The sequence below is a fragment of the Suncus etruscus genome, chromosome 17, assembly GCF_024139225.1.
Source record: "Suncus etruscus isolate mSunEtr1 chromosome 17, mSunEtr1.pri.cur, whole genome shotgun sequence".
In the NCBI taxonomy this organism is placed as follows: Eukaryota; Metazoa; Chordata; class Mammalia; order Eulipotyphla; family Soricidae; genus Suncus; species Suncus etruscus.
Window position 1 is genome coordinate 48,704,731 of NC_064864.1, and position 16,599 is coordinate 48,721,329.

At 40.4% G+C, this 16,599-nt stretch overlaps 1 protein-coding gene across 1 annotated transcript in view; it reads left to right on the plus strand.

Annotated features, from left to right (window-relative positions):
- SORCS3 (sortilin related VPS10 domain containing receptor 3) overlaps positions 1–16,599 on the plus strand; it is a 721,132-nt gene that overhangs the window by 106,022 nt on the left and 598,511 nt on the right. The window lies entirely within an intron of this gene.

The window sequence follows — 16,599 nt, forward strand, 5'->3', positions numbered from 1 at the left end:
TTATAAAACATCAATATTTTGTTAATAGATGATATTGATTATAAAAAACTTAGTATTGTGCATTTTTGGAATAATTTTATTTGTATTTGTATTTTTTATTTAAACACCTTGATTACATACGTATTTGTATTTTCTATGATTTATGATTTTATGATTTTATGTATATATAATGACATGAACATAAGAAGAATTGTAGGAAAGAGAGAAAACTTGATTACAGGACCACTTTAAACTATGGAATACCAGAGAAAAAGAAGACAAAAGAAAAGACCTTATAGAAGTCTTAGAACAGTGTACATTATGGAGACATTAAGATTATACATATGGGGCCGGAGAGATAGCATGGAGGTAAAGCGTTTGCCTTTCATGCAGGAGGTCATCGGTTCGAATCCCGGCGTCCCATATGGTCCCCCGTGCCTGCCAGGAGCAATTTCTGAGCCTGGAGCCAGGAATAACCCCTGAGCACTGCCGGGTGTGACCCAAAAACCACAAAAAAAAAAGATTATACATATACCAAATTGTAGCACTAGTGCCAATCTTTGTAAGTCACATGTAGACAGGTTTGTGTTCAAAATAATTAATGTATTCTAACAGAAATGTCTAGCAATGATATGATTTTCCATGGAGGGCAAATAAGTTCTCTTATGGGAACTTAATTATCCTAGAGTGAAAGACCATATAAATTGACTCTCAAGAGATATTTGTTTAGATTTCTTGAATATTTTTATTTTTGGTTTTTGGGCCACACCCAGTGATGCTCAGGGATTACCCCTGGCTATCTGCTCAGAAATTGCTCCTGGCTTGGGGAACCATATGGGATGCCCTACCCAGAATTGGTTGAATATTTTAAAATGGTTACACTTTAAACATTTTAGTGATTGAGGTTCTTACCACCCTTAAAGAGAAATTCCTGTTTGTAATGAGGGGACTATTGATATTATGTAGGTGAAATAAAAATTGACAATTATTGGGTAAAAGTGTTAAGTAAATATAGAAGGGCTCAGTATATAGCTATTGCCATACAACCCTTGTAAAACACTGCAAGTGGATAAAGTATAACTTGTTGGTTGTGTGAACTGGGGCAGATCATTAAGTGGTTGTGGTCTTTAGCTTCCTCAGCTGTGAAATGAGAGGCTAGAATTAGGATCCCTTCCATTCATTCTATTCTGAATGAAATGAAACAAGCCATAATAATCTCATTTAAACGAAAGTACCTTTACCGTTGTGTGGCTACCTATGTAAATTGTCTGATGTGAGGAAGGAGTTAGAGGTGGTTCCTCTCCAGGATAAACTTTCAAGTTCTCCCACACATGACCTCTTCAAACAGTGAAGTTTCAGTTGAATTAAGCCCTAATTCTTTCACTTAAAACCAGTTGTAAATGCCAGTAAATGACTGCATAGTAAATGATGGTCTAACAGATTAATCTAGAAGAATGTAGGTCTTTTTTAGGTAGTTCCCTCTAAAACTTCCTATTAAAACAATAATGTCTTCAGACATTCTTGATGTTAAGGAAAAGAAAGGGCATTTTGGAATACAGTTAGGAAAGATGTGATCATTTATGAACTGAAAGGGAGAGGTTTCACCTTTAAGATCATCCTTGTTTTCTTCTTCTTCTTCTTCTTCTTCTTCTTCTTCTTCTTCTTCTTCTTCTTCTTCTTCTTCTTCTTCTTCTTCTTCTTCTTCTTCTTCTTCTTCTTCTTCAAAAAAGTGGAAGGACTTCAAGCAGTCATTAAAATCCTTTTTCAGTTTTGCTAAAGGCTAAACCTGATCTCTAATTGAATCATAGATTATATCTCACTTCTGTCTTCCATTTCTTTGAGAATAAGATCCCAAGGATATTTGGTGTGTGCTATTATGATCGCCATTGTATTTGGTCTGTGGCTGAAATAAAACTTCCTTCCAAAAGCACTTTAAACTTTTTGTAATAATTACTTTCATTTGTATAATTTATGTTAAAAATAAGATTTTGCAGAATATTTGGAGGTACTCTACTATAATATAATAGACCTTTAATGAAATTATTGCTGGGCTTCAGATGGTTATTGTGAACTTAAAGTTGAGAGGGTTTACATATATTCTATATATCTCAATACCTATAAACAGCTTACTTCCATCTTTGGTTATTTAACAGCAACCTTGGAAAGAGTTTGTTGGTAAAAATCAGTGATGATTTTAGAAGAAAAAATACCTTCATGGAAACAGGAACTTTGGCTCCAAAAATAATTTATTAAACTCTTTCTAGCAATTAGCCATTCAAAGGGGAGTATATCTACTCTCCTGTCTGGCCTTCTTTTAATTAAATGCTGTACCTGGCGAAGCATCTTTTCCGGATCTGGCATTAACTCTAGACAACAATAGGGCATCTATCCAAATAAGATTTACTTTGGTCTCCTTCAATTTCTAAAATATTAGAAAAGGACACCTTATAATATTTTAAATAAAGAGTAAGGAATCCATTGATGAATGAAACTAGGGCCACTCTCACTATTGGAGAAAGGTTAAGTGATAGCTACCAGAAAATGTCATTGCCAAGAAATATGAAAGGGAAAGTGTCTACATTCTTGTAGAGTAATTGATCCAGGCTCTGTCAAGAGGAGAATGTGTGTGCTGATTTTTCAGGTAAATTTTCATTAAAGCTTGCTTCTGAATGATGCTTTGAATACAAAATGTATGGAAAATAAGGGAAGAGAATGAAGCGTTGTGCAGATAGCAACACTTAGCTTTAATCAAGATTTTATTTCTTAATAATAATACGAATTATAGTAGGAGTATAAGAAGGATTTTGATACACTATTTTTGGATGACTTTTCACTCTGTTGCTTCTAAACATGGTTTTAAAAGGTGAACTTTCACTACTCTTGTAGTAAAAAGTAGGGCTTCTTCAAAGTGCTTCTTCATTCATTACCTTATTTTCAAGTATGTACATTTTAATTATGTTGTAGTAATATTCTAAGAAGGAGGCAGAAAATAAGAATCCTTCAGAGTTCCATGAACTGGATGCCCAAGGCTTCTGTAGATTTGGAATTTTATACTATCATTATGGTGACCATGGTCTCAGAAACTTCAAATATGTTTGTTTTCTAAGTGGGAATTCATACATACAATATAATTGAGGCAGGTATCATAATATGCAGATCTACTATGATTCAGTGACATGAGGACATAGCAGAATTTGAGAAGAGTTGAAGGGCTCTATTTATGGACAGTTTGTGTTGACTGAAGTTTTGCTATATGCCAGGCCCTTCCCTAGGTAGCTTAGTTAGTGTTATGTGTTAAAATCCTTGCAACTCTTTGAAGAAGCTATTCTTACCCAGAGGTTAAGCAACTTGCCCCCGTTTGCAGTACAGTGTAGATCTGGGATTAGCACTTAGGCCTTCCTGAATCACAGGCACATGCTGTTTGTATTACATGCTGTTTCCATGTTGTTTACTGATTTGTCCTCTGGGTGGGTGATTTCAAAATTAGTTGGGACCCTTTTAAAAATAAATTATGACCTTAAGTCTGAATCCTTCCAGTAGTTCTAGTAGTGCTCCAAGCAACTTAAATGCCTTTGAGATATGCCTAGCTTCTTCATGGCTGATGCGTTTGACAGTAACACAACAGAGGGCAGAGCTTTTGCTGTGCACTTATAGATATTAGCAAATTATTGTTAGAGACAAATCTTGCAGAGGTAGAAAGGGAATTCTGCTTCATTTGCTGGTGTTTCTGTGTTTAGGTGATGTAAAGTAAGGAGTCCCATACTGAATAATAATATTCTCCAGGCTTTGATGACTAAGAGCTATGTTAAGGTTTAGGGCCTTCTTTCCAATGCTCAGATGTGGAAATTTTACCCAGGAACTAATTTCCATTCAGGCTGCCATATCTTGGGATATTCATAGATGAATGAAAACATATTACAGAAGTAAGCAGTCCCTACTGGGCCCTGCCAGGCAGAACCTTGACCTTCATGCCCATGTATTGGCATCTTGTTTATTAGCATCAATAAAGATTTATTCCACTCATTAGGGATGGTAGTTTGAACAGCGGAATTATACTCCATTCTTGCCAGTTTGTTTACTCATTTTCTCCTTTTCCCCAAGTACCAAAATAATACAGATGGAGTCATGGAGGATTGGTGGGGGATGCCAAAAGAAAAATTAAATTAGAAAAGGTGCTGCTGAAATAACCTGGCTAATCTCAGTAGAGATGTGTGCTAATGCAGTCCAGGTGAGCTCATTTTGGTGAATGAAAACATGTGTGTGTGGGAGAGGAAAGGAGAGAGAGTGAGAGAAATAGAGAGAAGAAAATGAAAGGAGAATTTAATTTGGAATTGTCAATCTAGAATTGACACTTGACTAATGACATTGCCATTTCATTCATTCACTATTCATGCTTTCACGGATATATGTATGCCACCTGCTATGTAGCTTAGATTTGTCCATATGTGAGCTTTCTAGAGAAAATAAGTTTCCTAGAGAAATTCCATTTAGGTATATAAATTTTAGATAAATAAGATGACATGTGAATTAAATAAGGATGTAAGAACAAAATAAAAACAGAAAAAAAGCAGATGAAGTATTATAGAAAAAATAGGGAAGTAACAGAGAGCGTGAATGAAATGGTTCTATGTGATATAGCAGGGGTGGTGAACAAGTTCAACACAAAGAGCCAAAATTTTAAACTGTGAGAGTCAGAGAGCCCCTCCACGAAGTGACCTGCCAAAACAAACACACAAAAGCATATAATTTTAACAATAATATATTAAACACATTGCATTTTGCCATTTTGAGTGAGAGTCAAAATCCTGCAGTGATGGTGAGGGTGTGCTGCGTCCTCCACACTAAGAACTAACGACAAGATGTGACCCAACAGGTGACACACGGGTCCCCCGCTCGCTGGCCCGTGCAGTTGTTTCCGAGGGATGGGAGATGGGAGGACACAGCCTGGGGGTGGAACTCCACGCTTGGAGATCTCCTCAGAGGTCCCTCCTCAGAAGCAGCAGAACAAAATCCAAACTTTGCAAAGAGCCACAGTATACAAAATAATGATAAGAGGCAAAGAGCCGCATTAATTTTGGCTGGGAGCCATATGTGGCTCGAGAGCCAAGTGTTTGCCACCCCCGGGACATAGGATTCAACTCTGAACTTTGCATTTAAAAGATGTATTTGATTTCCATGGGATTGAGGACATTCTGGGTAAGGAGGATGATGTAAACAAAATCTAGAAGCACAGGGTGCAGAAGGTTTTTTGCTAAGCCAGGCTTATTTCATAGGGACATGCTGATAAATCAAGAGCAAGAGATGCAGATTTTGTGATGTAGAATGGTCTTTGTCATACCACCACCTATCACAAGGCATTCAGTATTTCTGGCTTGTTAAAGTTAAATTCCTCCAGGTCAACTACTGAATTTTTTTGTTTGATAGTTATAGACACAAAGCTGACTAAATAATGTGTACCTAGTTAGCATGGGTAGGAGGGTAAGAGATTCAATGGTGATATTTTCAGATTAAAAGTGGAGGACCAGTCCATCTTCCTTTCCTCGTTGCCTGTTACCTGGCTGATGTTGGTATAGCGGTTGTATCTTTAAATAACTTGGTTTATGTAATTCCGCATCCATGGAGTTAGAAGTCATGATGAATCATCTCATGACACTGTTCCTAGAATTCAGTCATCATTGAATCTAAGAGGAAAACTCTGATGCTGGCCAGATTTTTATGTAGAACTTCAGTGTCCATATTAAATACTTAGGGGTATGTAAAAGTTTAACGTGTAGAATAATATTGAGGCTTTGTCTTCAGAAATATATAGCATATTGGTTTGACGGCATTACCTTACATCAAATTAAAAGAAGGCCATCTTAATAAGCCACAGAGACTGTCTGAGCATTGGTTTAGTTCTACCCATAAATCTGGCCTGGATGATCTCTAGCTTTTAGAGCTGGAAACTCTTAATGAGGCTCTAAGAGTTCATCAAGGTAAGAGTAACTGCCTTACTAGGGGCAAGTAGTAATTACTCAGCACCTTCATTGTAAACAGGTTTCTTGGTAGAATAAAAGTAGGCTAAGGAGAATTGGAGATAAAAATCATCCTCAGAACTACATAAAAAAAACAGTTATTTAAAGATACAACCGCTGTACCAACATAGCCAGGTAACAGGCAATGAGGAAAGGAAGATGGAATGGTCCTCCACTTTTAATCCAGTAATATCACCATTGAGTCCCTTTTCCTCAGAGAGGAAAAAAAATGGACATAAGTGATTGGGGTTGGAATGAGCAAGCAAAATGCTTGAAAATAGAGTTAGAATTAGGGTTCTGACAGCCTAGGCTGCTGAGTATGGACAGGGTGGAAGTTCAAAGGTAAAGCATTTAGAGGCCTGTGTCTGTCCTCCTCAGCAACTGGTAGCATCTCTGCTGGTTTTCGGACAGTCTGCTGTGTTGGTGCATGAGGAAACCTTCCTGCCTGTCATCTGGTTCATTTCTGGTCTCTGCTCATGATTTCAACCAGTTCCACCTGCTTTCAGGACTTCCAGTACTCCCCCTAGGGTCCCACAAGGACTCCCCACTAGCATCTTTTCAGAGCTGGAAGATCTTCATGTGCAAGATCAGCCTTTCTTAGACCTTTGAAAGGTCTTGTCTAAGTGTAGGTATTTTTATTTTTTAAATCCAGTTACAGCACATAGAAGTTTGTGTCTGCTCTTTCCAGGTGAGTCTGCCAGAGGCATCCTGCCTGACCCAGATGGTCTGCCCCTGTCTCCCCATCATGAGGTCACCCAGTCCAATTACAAGTGACCCCAGACAGGCAGCCCACTTAATTTTAGACAGTTAACACCTAGCCCTTGGTTTTCTGGGCAAAGCAGAATCGTTGGCCTCTTGGCCTCTGCAGATCTGGTCAGCAATTACCCAGTTATTAAAATGAAGTAATTGCCATTAGATCTTGTGCCCAGAGCACCAGTGTCTCACTGCAGGCAGATTTCCATGGCGTTTACATGGCTGTTGGTGCAGAATGGGACCTGAGCCTCACACCAGAGCAGGGCCAGCATCAGAGCCCTATAGGCCATGCTCTTCAAGGCATTTCCACTTGGAGCTGCCACCTGGAGTTGAACATTCCTGCTTCAGGTGCTCTTCGGCTGTCTCTGCTCTTGTTTGTTCAGAAGGCTGTGGCCTGTGTGGTGAGGAACAGGATTTTTTTCCCTTGCTTTTTCATAGCCGGATATTGCTTTGTGCTGGTGCTTTGAAATTCCGTTGTGGGAGCATGACCTTTCTCTCCTCATTCTTTCTCTTTCCCTTTCTTAGCGTTCGAGTTCTCCTTTCTGAAGAGCTCTCTCCTGAAACACTGGCATTGAAGGCAGCATTTTTTGCTTTCTACCAGAGAAGGCTCCCACGCTGCTGTGTGCAGATCCTTGCCTCTAAGGGCTTCCCTGCTGCCCAGTGCAGAGAGGCTGCCTAGACAAAGGGCACGTTAAGATGACAGGCTGTCCGTCTCTTTGATTGTATTCTTGGCTGGAGCTCCACAGCCCTTTCTGGAAGAAACTCACATCATGCCGGATGTAGAAACTGGAGAATACGCAGCCCCAGAAATAATTGCTTCTCCGTGTAGATGTTTGGGAGTTGCAGCTCCTAGGACTGGATTTAAGACTTAGCCAGGGCAACTGATGGAGCTGGAATAGGAGGAAAGGTCCACGACCTATGTACTGAGGCAAAAATATTCTGGCAGGACCTGTGTGCATATGTATGCAGAGACCTAATTAGGTCCTGGGAGTTTTGCAAAGCTCTGGTGCTGTAACTACCACATTATCAGATTTTAACTGCTTCCACAAGGCCATGATCTGGATTCAGTCCTCTTTTTTTTCCCAAGGGAGGTTAACTGCGATCTTATCCTTCTGGTTATGGATTCATTCCATTTTTGCCTTCTCCTTTCAAGTTATTTGGAAAATGTTGATGAGGTGGCATCCTAGGTAGAAAGTATGGCATAGTCTGGGATCCACATTATAGGCATGATGCCACCAGGTATTATGGAGGCCGCAGTATAGAACTCCTGGTACAGACCACGAGGACTTGAAAGGGCCATAGGTGCTATTGACCAGAGAATCACTCTTCCTTGGAGGAGGTATACTTTTTGATTCATCACTTCTGCGGACGCTGGACCTCCTTGTTGTCTGGATGCCTGTTATTTCATCACTCTGGACTGTTTTTTCAGGGCTTTGAGCTGGTGCAGGCTCTAGCTAGTACATTGGAATGTTGTGGTTTTACCAAGAAGCTTCTTATTCTGATTTCCAACCTCAGGACCTTGCTGCTTTTCTTCTCCCCTGTTAGCAGTCTCAGAGGGCTAATCTGCTTTCACTGTGCTCCCAAATTCGAACCCAGACAGGGACAATCTCTGGAAAACAGATTGGTTTCAAACCCGAGACTTTGGTGCAGATTAAAGTAGAAGCATATATTAAAATCCAGACTCCAGTACTTCAGACTGTATTTGGAAATAGGACTGTGGCAGACTTGAAGAGATAAGAGGAAAGCTGGATGGGAAGTCTGTTGCTGTCTGTGTCCTTGACGAGAAGGGGCACAGACAGGGCCTATGAGAGAATATCACCTGAGGAGATAGAGTGGCCCACTAGCCAGCAAATGCTAGGGGGTGGGAAAGCTCTAATAGGCTTTTCCTCTTCACCTTTGTAGGCAAACACCTTGCCAGCTCCTTGATCTTGGGAGTCCAGCCTCCAGATCTGGGGCCTAGACCATATCTATTGTTGAAGCTCATTTGTCCCCCTATTGTGGAACATTGTATGGCAACTTTGGAAAAGTAACATAAGCTCCAGATCCAAGGAGTTCGGCATTGAGGCAAAGGCATCACTTTCAGAGAGATAGCAGGGGGTCTCTGCCCTGCCTGGTGCTTTCCCTACACTACAAACCACGCTCAGACCACATAGGTTGAGATTCTGGCCAGAATTATTTTGGTATAGTACTGAATATGTAGATTTTATGTGGGATGTTGTTTGGAGTAGCTCGATTCTTACCATTCTACCAAAGCTACTATTTGAGGTCTGGAGCAGTGTCCAATTATTTGAGATGCCTTTTGCTCCTCTGGTTTGGTGGGTACCGTCTTCTGGTCTTGTTGGAATCCCACCATTTCTGCAGCTTTATCAGCCCCATAGTTGCTCCATGGACTGTCTGTCCCTTTCTGGTCCTGGCTTTGAGGTACTGGATCAGTGGTGGGTACACAGGAGTGCCTTGTGCTGGCTGATTCTACTCAGATGTGGATAAATGGATACTGAGCATGTTAATGGGCAGAATAGTGTCAGAGCCTAGAGGGAATAAACAAAGAAAACAAAATGTAGCAGAAAGAGAGCAGCTGGAATAGAAAACTCTGATGATAGGTGGGAGCATTTCTGGAAGAATAGGAAGTAGATAAAAACCAGCAGGAGGAGACCATCAGGAGAGGAAGGAATATCTCCCAGCATCCCAGAGGTGAGAGGTTAGCTCTGGTGTATTCATACCCCAGGGGAACAGACTGACCACTGAGCAGGTAGGTGGGAGGCAACTCGTCCAAAGAGAGCACACACTGTCTCTGCTGGACAGATATTTGCCGAGGCCTGAAGTGGAAGCTTAAAGGGCCTGAGCACCTGCATTGTGTGTGGGAACTTCCACTTTGAACTCTAATACTCCCTAGTTCCTCCAGCACTGCCAAGTCTGACCTCCAAGCACAGAGCTTATGAGTAACTAAGCTTCAAGAAATGTCCAATATGACCGAACCTGTCCACCCCATACCAAAAGCTCATGCTTGCTGAGTGAATAGGTAGCCAGAAGGGCATGTGGTAATTATAAATCATGAGACAATGACTCCTGTTCCTCAGGATTGCTTCCGGGGCAAACTCTGCTCTTCTAGAGCATCAAGAAACAATAAATAAACCAGATCCACTCAGAGCGAGACAGCTAGCCTTTCATGTGTTCAAGGTGGTAAAATCCACAAAGCAAACACTGCCTTTGACCTTGTTCAGAGCCTATAGGCTCTTTTTTTTCACACACTGTTAGGATGCTGCTTGCTTAAGTATCCTGATTTATTAGAAATTTCGAGTAACAGAATATGTTGGGAAGCAATGAGGGTGGAGAATTGCCACCCCCAGGAGGCAAGTCCCATGATGTGAGTTGATCATGATGGGCAGACTGGTTCCAGGAAGGTAAGCAGGGGAGGGGGAAAAAGCAGGATTGAGAATTCAGAAAGCTCGTCAGCGTGAGACTGGTAATTCAGAGACAAGCAGTGCTATTTAAACATTGCTACAGGCTGTGCGGGAGCCTGGTGAAAATGCAGGCTGTTTACAGAGAAAATGCTGAAGTACTACACCAGTGGTTACATTTTGCTCTGTGTATTTGCCTGAAAAAACAGGAGAAGTCAGTCCCTTTCTAGAACAATTTCCATTTGAAATGGTTCAAATTCAAAAACAAAGCAGGTGCTGATGGATACGCTGCATTTCTCTGGAACAAACTTTTGTTCAATTCTTCCTCCTGGGATGGTGACATGTAAATGAAAATGTGATTGCTTAGGCCCTTTGATCTTCAAACACCTTTGTACAAGTGGTCGATGATTTCCTAAGACCTCCCAATCAAAGCCAGGGCTTATTATTTCTGTTTTCCCCTCCCTGAGAGCCAGGTAGAAAATGATGAGCAAACAATGACATTATTATGGTGGCACTTTAATAGGTGTTCAGGGAACAGAGAAGTCAGAGGAGGCACTCATGAAATATTCATAGATCATTTTCTTTTCCTTGCCTATTCTCTTCCCAGATACAGGAGTGGAAGGGCAAGGCCAAGAAAGTTTTGATAGTGGGAAGCGTGTAGAAAGATCTCGTCAGACTATCTTTGACTTTTTGAGGAGTGCTGCTAAAGACTCTTTCTCCCTAATGCCAGCTTGCATTTTTCTCATCCTGAAATTCTGGTTTTCCATTAAACTGAAAGACAGCTGACTCTCACAGTCTCTGGAAGTCTGCAAGGTTATTGACACCTTCATCTTCTTTGGGAATTGGAACAGGTTTTGGTAGACTTCAATTTCTCTCTGAAAAACTTGTCCAGAAGTTGTGTAGGATCTATCTTGGGTGTCACTGGTTGAAGAAATTGGAAAATAATGGGTTGGTCCAGGTTTGTCCAGGCATACCTTCAGGTTATTTGACTTGGTGCAATGTCAAAGGGCCCCTGGGTAATTCTGCAATAGCCTATTGAGTTCAAGGGTTCAAATCTGAACTTTGGCAACCAAACTTTCATATAAATACTCTTAAGCAGCATTCTTTCTATGTGTAGTTTCCTCACTGTATATGATAAACCTTGTCCCATCACCTTTAAACATATACTGCTGAACCTCTCCTTTCTTTATCTCCCTTCTCCTGCTTCACCACTTCCTGGAAGTATAAGCACTTCCTCTTTACTCCAGCACAGTGAAATGCTATCTTTTTTGGTATTGGTTGCTTATCTATTTGTCACAGCAGCCTTCTTCTCAGTGGCATGACAGTAGACATGTGAATTTAAGCCCATGGCATTGTGTCACTAAATGCATTTGGAAAGAAATGTACATAGCTGTCTTCTGAAGCTTTTGCAGTCTGATTCTGCCATAACACTTTGTATGTGTGTAAGTGAATTAACTCTTTCTCCCTATCCTGCTCATCTCTCCCATCCCCAAATTAGACTCTAAGGCTCAATGATGCTCAACTCTGATGTCACTCATGAAAATATCAGTGTCCAAACTGTTACCAGGCATTCTGATGCAGCTGCTCCTTGGGCAGAATTAGGTTTTTGGTTTGTTTTGGGGCCACATCTGATGGTACTCAGGAGTTACTCTTGGCTCTGCACTTAGGAATTACTCTTGGCAGGCTCAGTGAACTATATGGGATGCTGGAGATTAGCCACGTGCAAAGCAAACCCCTACCTATTGTGCTGTCACTCTGGCCCCTAGTATCAGGTTTTTTATTTTTTTATTTAAACCAGCATTTTTTCAAGTTTCCCAGATGATTGGAAGGTTGGGTGAAGGTGAGAATAACTGCCCTCACAGAAGGGAGCCTAATGATATCACTTCTTCTCTAAGTATGACCTCTGAACTGACAGTATCAGTACCATCCTGGGACTTGCCAGAACTGCTGACGTCCTGAATGTACCAAATGTTTTATGGGGAATGTGTGTATTAGACCAGTAATTTGACCAATGCTTTGGTAAGCCATTGAGGGGATCCTGATGCTATGTGTTAGAACCACACATGTGTATTTAATCCTTAGAAAAAAAAAAGACAGAGGCACACAGCTGTGCCCAATCAACACTTGTTGATTAAAATTTGTCAGGGAGCACATTTTTATGCAGGAAGCTTTTTCCCCCTCTTTGTGAAAAGATTTAGTGCATATCACTTTAAAATAGAGATTTCTTCTGTATGCTGAATCATGTGGTTGAAGGATATTCAGGGATCTAATACTTAATGATTATTCAGCTATGCAGAAACATGCCTGTTATACAAAACAGTTCAATGAAATTCATTCATTTGTTCCCTAAATAAATACATAGCCATGACTGGGAAAGTACAGGAAACAGCTGGTCCTCTGCACACAGTGTGCACTTTCTCATTTACTCTTGCTCATTCATTGATTCATCCATCATTTATGTAGTGAGTGACTTTGGAACTCATTGATGAGCCCGAATAATTTGCTGTTAAGCCCCCTACCTGGCATCCCACCTCTGGGCAATCATAAGTACAGACTTTTGTATTTTATATGTTACTTTCAAGTAGGAAAATCCAGTGATTGACATAAAATCCCTTTATCACTTTCATAATTATTCAACTATGCAATTCATTTCTTTTAGAATTATTATTAATGGAGATTATTGTGCTTTAAATACCTGGGGTTTTCATCTTAAGTTATTGATAATATAATTACATATTAAATAATATTTATTGACTATAGAAGTCTCTAGTAAATGAATATTATTTAACATAAAATATTTTCATCATATCTAGAGAAAAAGAAGTTGAAGGCTTTATTTTTATATTTTAATTTTAATATTTTTAAATTTTGAGCCACACCAGTGTTGCTCAGGGGTTACTCCTGGCTCTGTGCTCAGAAATCACTCCTGGAAGGCTCAGGGCTATATGGGATGTCAGGTATTGAACCAAGGTTGGTCTGGGGTCGGTTTTATGCAAGGCAAATGCCCTATCACTGTATTATTGTTCTGGCCCTCATTTTTCTAGATTTTAAAGGGTAGTTTTGCAAAATTTCAAAGGTAAGTTGCCCATGTCTCTGCTGAGGATCCTGTTTAGAGACAGATTTTGAGAAATCTGAGGTGGGGCCTACACTGCCTTTTCAACCAGTTTCCAGCTGATGCCAGAGCTGCTCTTCATAGACCATGCAACCGAGCAGCCCTGAGATTCTGGCTAATGCAATAAAATCAGAAAGAGAAAGGACAGGGCATGAGCATTGAACAGGAAATCATTTTTCAAAATAATTGCCTATTAAAAAATTTACAAACCAGTGATACATAAGAATTTTATGCATGATACATTTCAAGGTGTCTAGTTGCCTGGGGAAGTAATTGTGAGATCCATGTGATGGTAATCTGTAAATCAGAAATTATTTTACAAGCTTATGCTAAGAAAGCAATGAGTGATAGGTTTCTCCTAACATAGTTAATTGTATTGTTTTGCCTAAACAGTTGTATGAGGCGATTTTTTACTCAGAAAATCTCTCTTTTTTTATTTTTTTAAACTTTATTTGTTGATTGATTGGTTTTTGGTCCACATCTGGTGGTGCTTAGGGGCCACTCCTGGCTCTGTTTTCAGAAATCACCCCGGGCAGTCTCCAGAGACCATATGGGATTAGAGGAATCTAACCAGGTCCCTCCCGGGTTGGCCTCATGCAAGGCAAATGCCTCAATGCTGTGCTATCTTTCTGGCCCTTTCTCTCTTGTTTTAAAAAAGGAATCTTAAAAATCCACTCATCAGGGCTCTAGCAGGATATTTTATACTCATTTTGGTATTCTAATCACTTTATCCACTCTTTGAAGATGCTGGGAGGAGTTTGCTGCTGAACCTCCTTTTGGCAGCATGAAGAGAACGACTGGCTAATCTATTTTTTCACCTGATTCATTTGGGAACTTGGAGGAGCCTCTGAGGCAGACCCTGCTCCAGAGCCTGAAGGCATGAGCAGTGCTATCAATTAGTGATGTCTGTCTTTGACAAAGGTAGACAAAGTGTCTGAGCCAGAAGTCTTAGCTTTGGTGCTTTACCAAGAAGTAGACACCTTTCCCCCTTCTTAAGCTCTGAAATCTTTCTAGGTCCAGAAACTCTCTGGCTTGATCTTTCCTCCCAGCTACCAAGAGTCTACTCTTATTTCCCTCTACCTCAATCACTTCTCTTCTGTTCCCTGTGATTCTTCTTTCCCTGCAGCCCTAACTCCTAATCTTGCTGTGAAAACAGATGAATATCAGCATGATGTTAAGAGATATCGACAACCTCTCAGCTATCTAGAGGGACTAGTCTCCAGTTCCTATACAGGTTAGAGCAATTTGTGTACTGCTGTTTTCTTTACTATAAAATCAGAATTATTTGGATCTCTTGGGTTGTTGAGGAATTATCTACAATGCTTATGGGAATATTCACCCTCGAGACTAGTGCACAGGTTGAATTTGGTCTTTTGTGCTCTCTTCTGGTAAAAGGACCCCTTCTGTTAACTGGCCCCAGTACATAGTAATTCCCTTCTTTATTGAACCTAGACATTAGCTTGAAGTCCAATGTCCTAATTGGCATGGACTCTAAATGCCCTTCATACATGTTCTTGGATTGTGAGAAACACCATTATTTAACCCAAATTTCAAGGCTCTTGTTGTGTGCTCTGCATAAATTTAATGTGTTATAGATATTGGCTTATAGTATTGTGAATTTAATACTATTTCATAGCCAAGGAAATCGAGCCTCTGAGAACTTTAACACTACCTCAAGGTCTTCCAACTTGTGATTATGAGAGCTTGTTATAGTAAGTATGAGAGAGCTTGCTCCCCACTCAAGGGACTTGAGCCATTGAGAGATTGTGCTTATGGCCATAATAGACATTTGCTTTGTATTTTGGGGTAATAACTTTTGTTAATTTTATGGGATTTCTTTTTGAAAATCCTTTCCCTCAATTTTGACATTATTCACATTCCAAGGGAAATACATGAGGAGATAGTCAGGATGGGAGAGAGGAGAGTAAGTAAAGAACAGGCTCATTGACTCTGCAAAATCAGCCCAACTAAAGAGCACCAAGAGCACTATGGGGCAGTGGCAGGAAGACTGCAGCATCTGGAGAGAAAATGAGTAAAGGCTGGGGAACATAGTCACCTGGTCAGCTCTGAGTTTGCCCTCTGGGCCCAGAGCTGGGGCCCCTGGCTTATAGATATTAAGTGGCAGAGGAAGCATTGTGGGAAGTATTTAACATGGTGGTATTTTTTGCATCCATCTGTCCAGAAAGCACATTGCAATGACAGTGTTTGTCAGCCATGTCCTGTGTGAGCTCTGTGGGAGCAATAGGGGCTGTCTTCTTGCATTTCAAACACTGCTCAATGCCAGACCATAGTTGACAGAGGAATTGTGAATGACCGAAAGGAAAGACTCTTTGTTCCCTTCTTATAGAACCACTATTCACTTTGATTTTCTTTTGCCGCTTCTGTCGGGACCATGGTGGGCATCAGATATGGGGATATGGTTGCTGGAAGGAGAAAAATGAACCATGTTCTGGGTTAAGAATATCAAGAGCATAATTGTCCATGGTATCTTGAATTGTTTGCCTGTACCTTCTACAGAGCTGTGGGTTGATTTCTCTTTATGAGTCTCAGTTTGTCCTGCCTGTCTGGGTGGGCTTGACTGAACAGAGATGAGCAATACTCTTTATTTCCTATACATTTCTTTGTTTAGAGACCTGGTTTCTGCTAGGTTTCAGTGTTTAGATGAGGGTTGGTAAAAGTGGTCTTTCCTTGAATTTATGTCCTTTAAACATTGTGATTCATGTCTCCAAGTCTGCCTTGTACCCAGTTGGATGTCATTCTTTCTTGCAATATCTGATCTTCCCAGCGTAAGTGTAAGCTTTGGGAGAGCTGGTTCTGTGGTTGGTTCTGACACAGCTCTGAATTTACATAGAGAAAATAAAAATATTTGTTGCATTTGGAGAAATATGTATACACGTTATCTGTGCTGGTGTAGCTGAGAGCCTGACCTTCCTAAGAAAGAGACAAAGTCTGATTTCTGACTCTGAATAAATGAAAATTTCTAAGGAATGATGAAGTTGATAAAAATTTTACATAAGGAGAAGGTGAAACCCTGTTTATCTAGCCTACAGAGTGAACAAATTATTTTAAAAAAGTCTGAATCCATAGGACATTATTTTATTTTTTAAATATCTTTATTTAAATACCTTGATTACAAACATGATTATGGTTGGGTTTCAGTCATGTAAAGAACACCCCCCTTCACCATTGCAACATTCCCATCACCATTGCCTCAAGTCTTCCTCCTCCCCACCCCACCCCCACCTGTACTCTAGACAGGCTTTCTATTTCCCTCACTCATTCTCATTGTTAGGATAGTTCTCAATGTAGTTATTTCTCTAACTGCACTCATCACTCTTTGTGG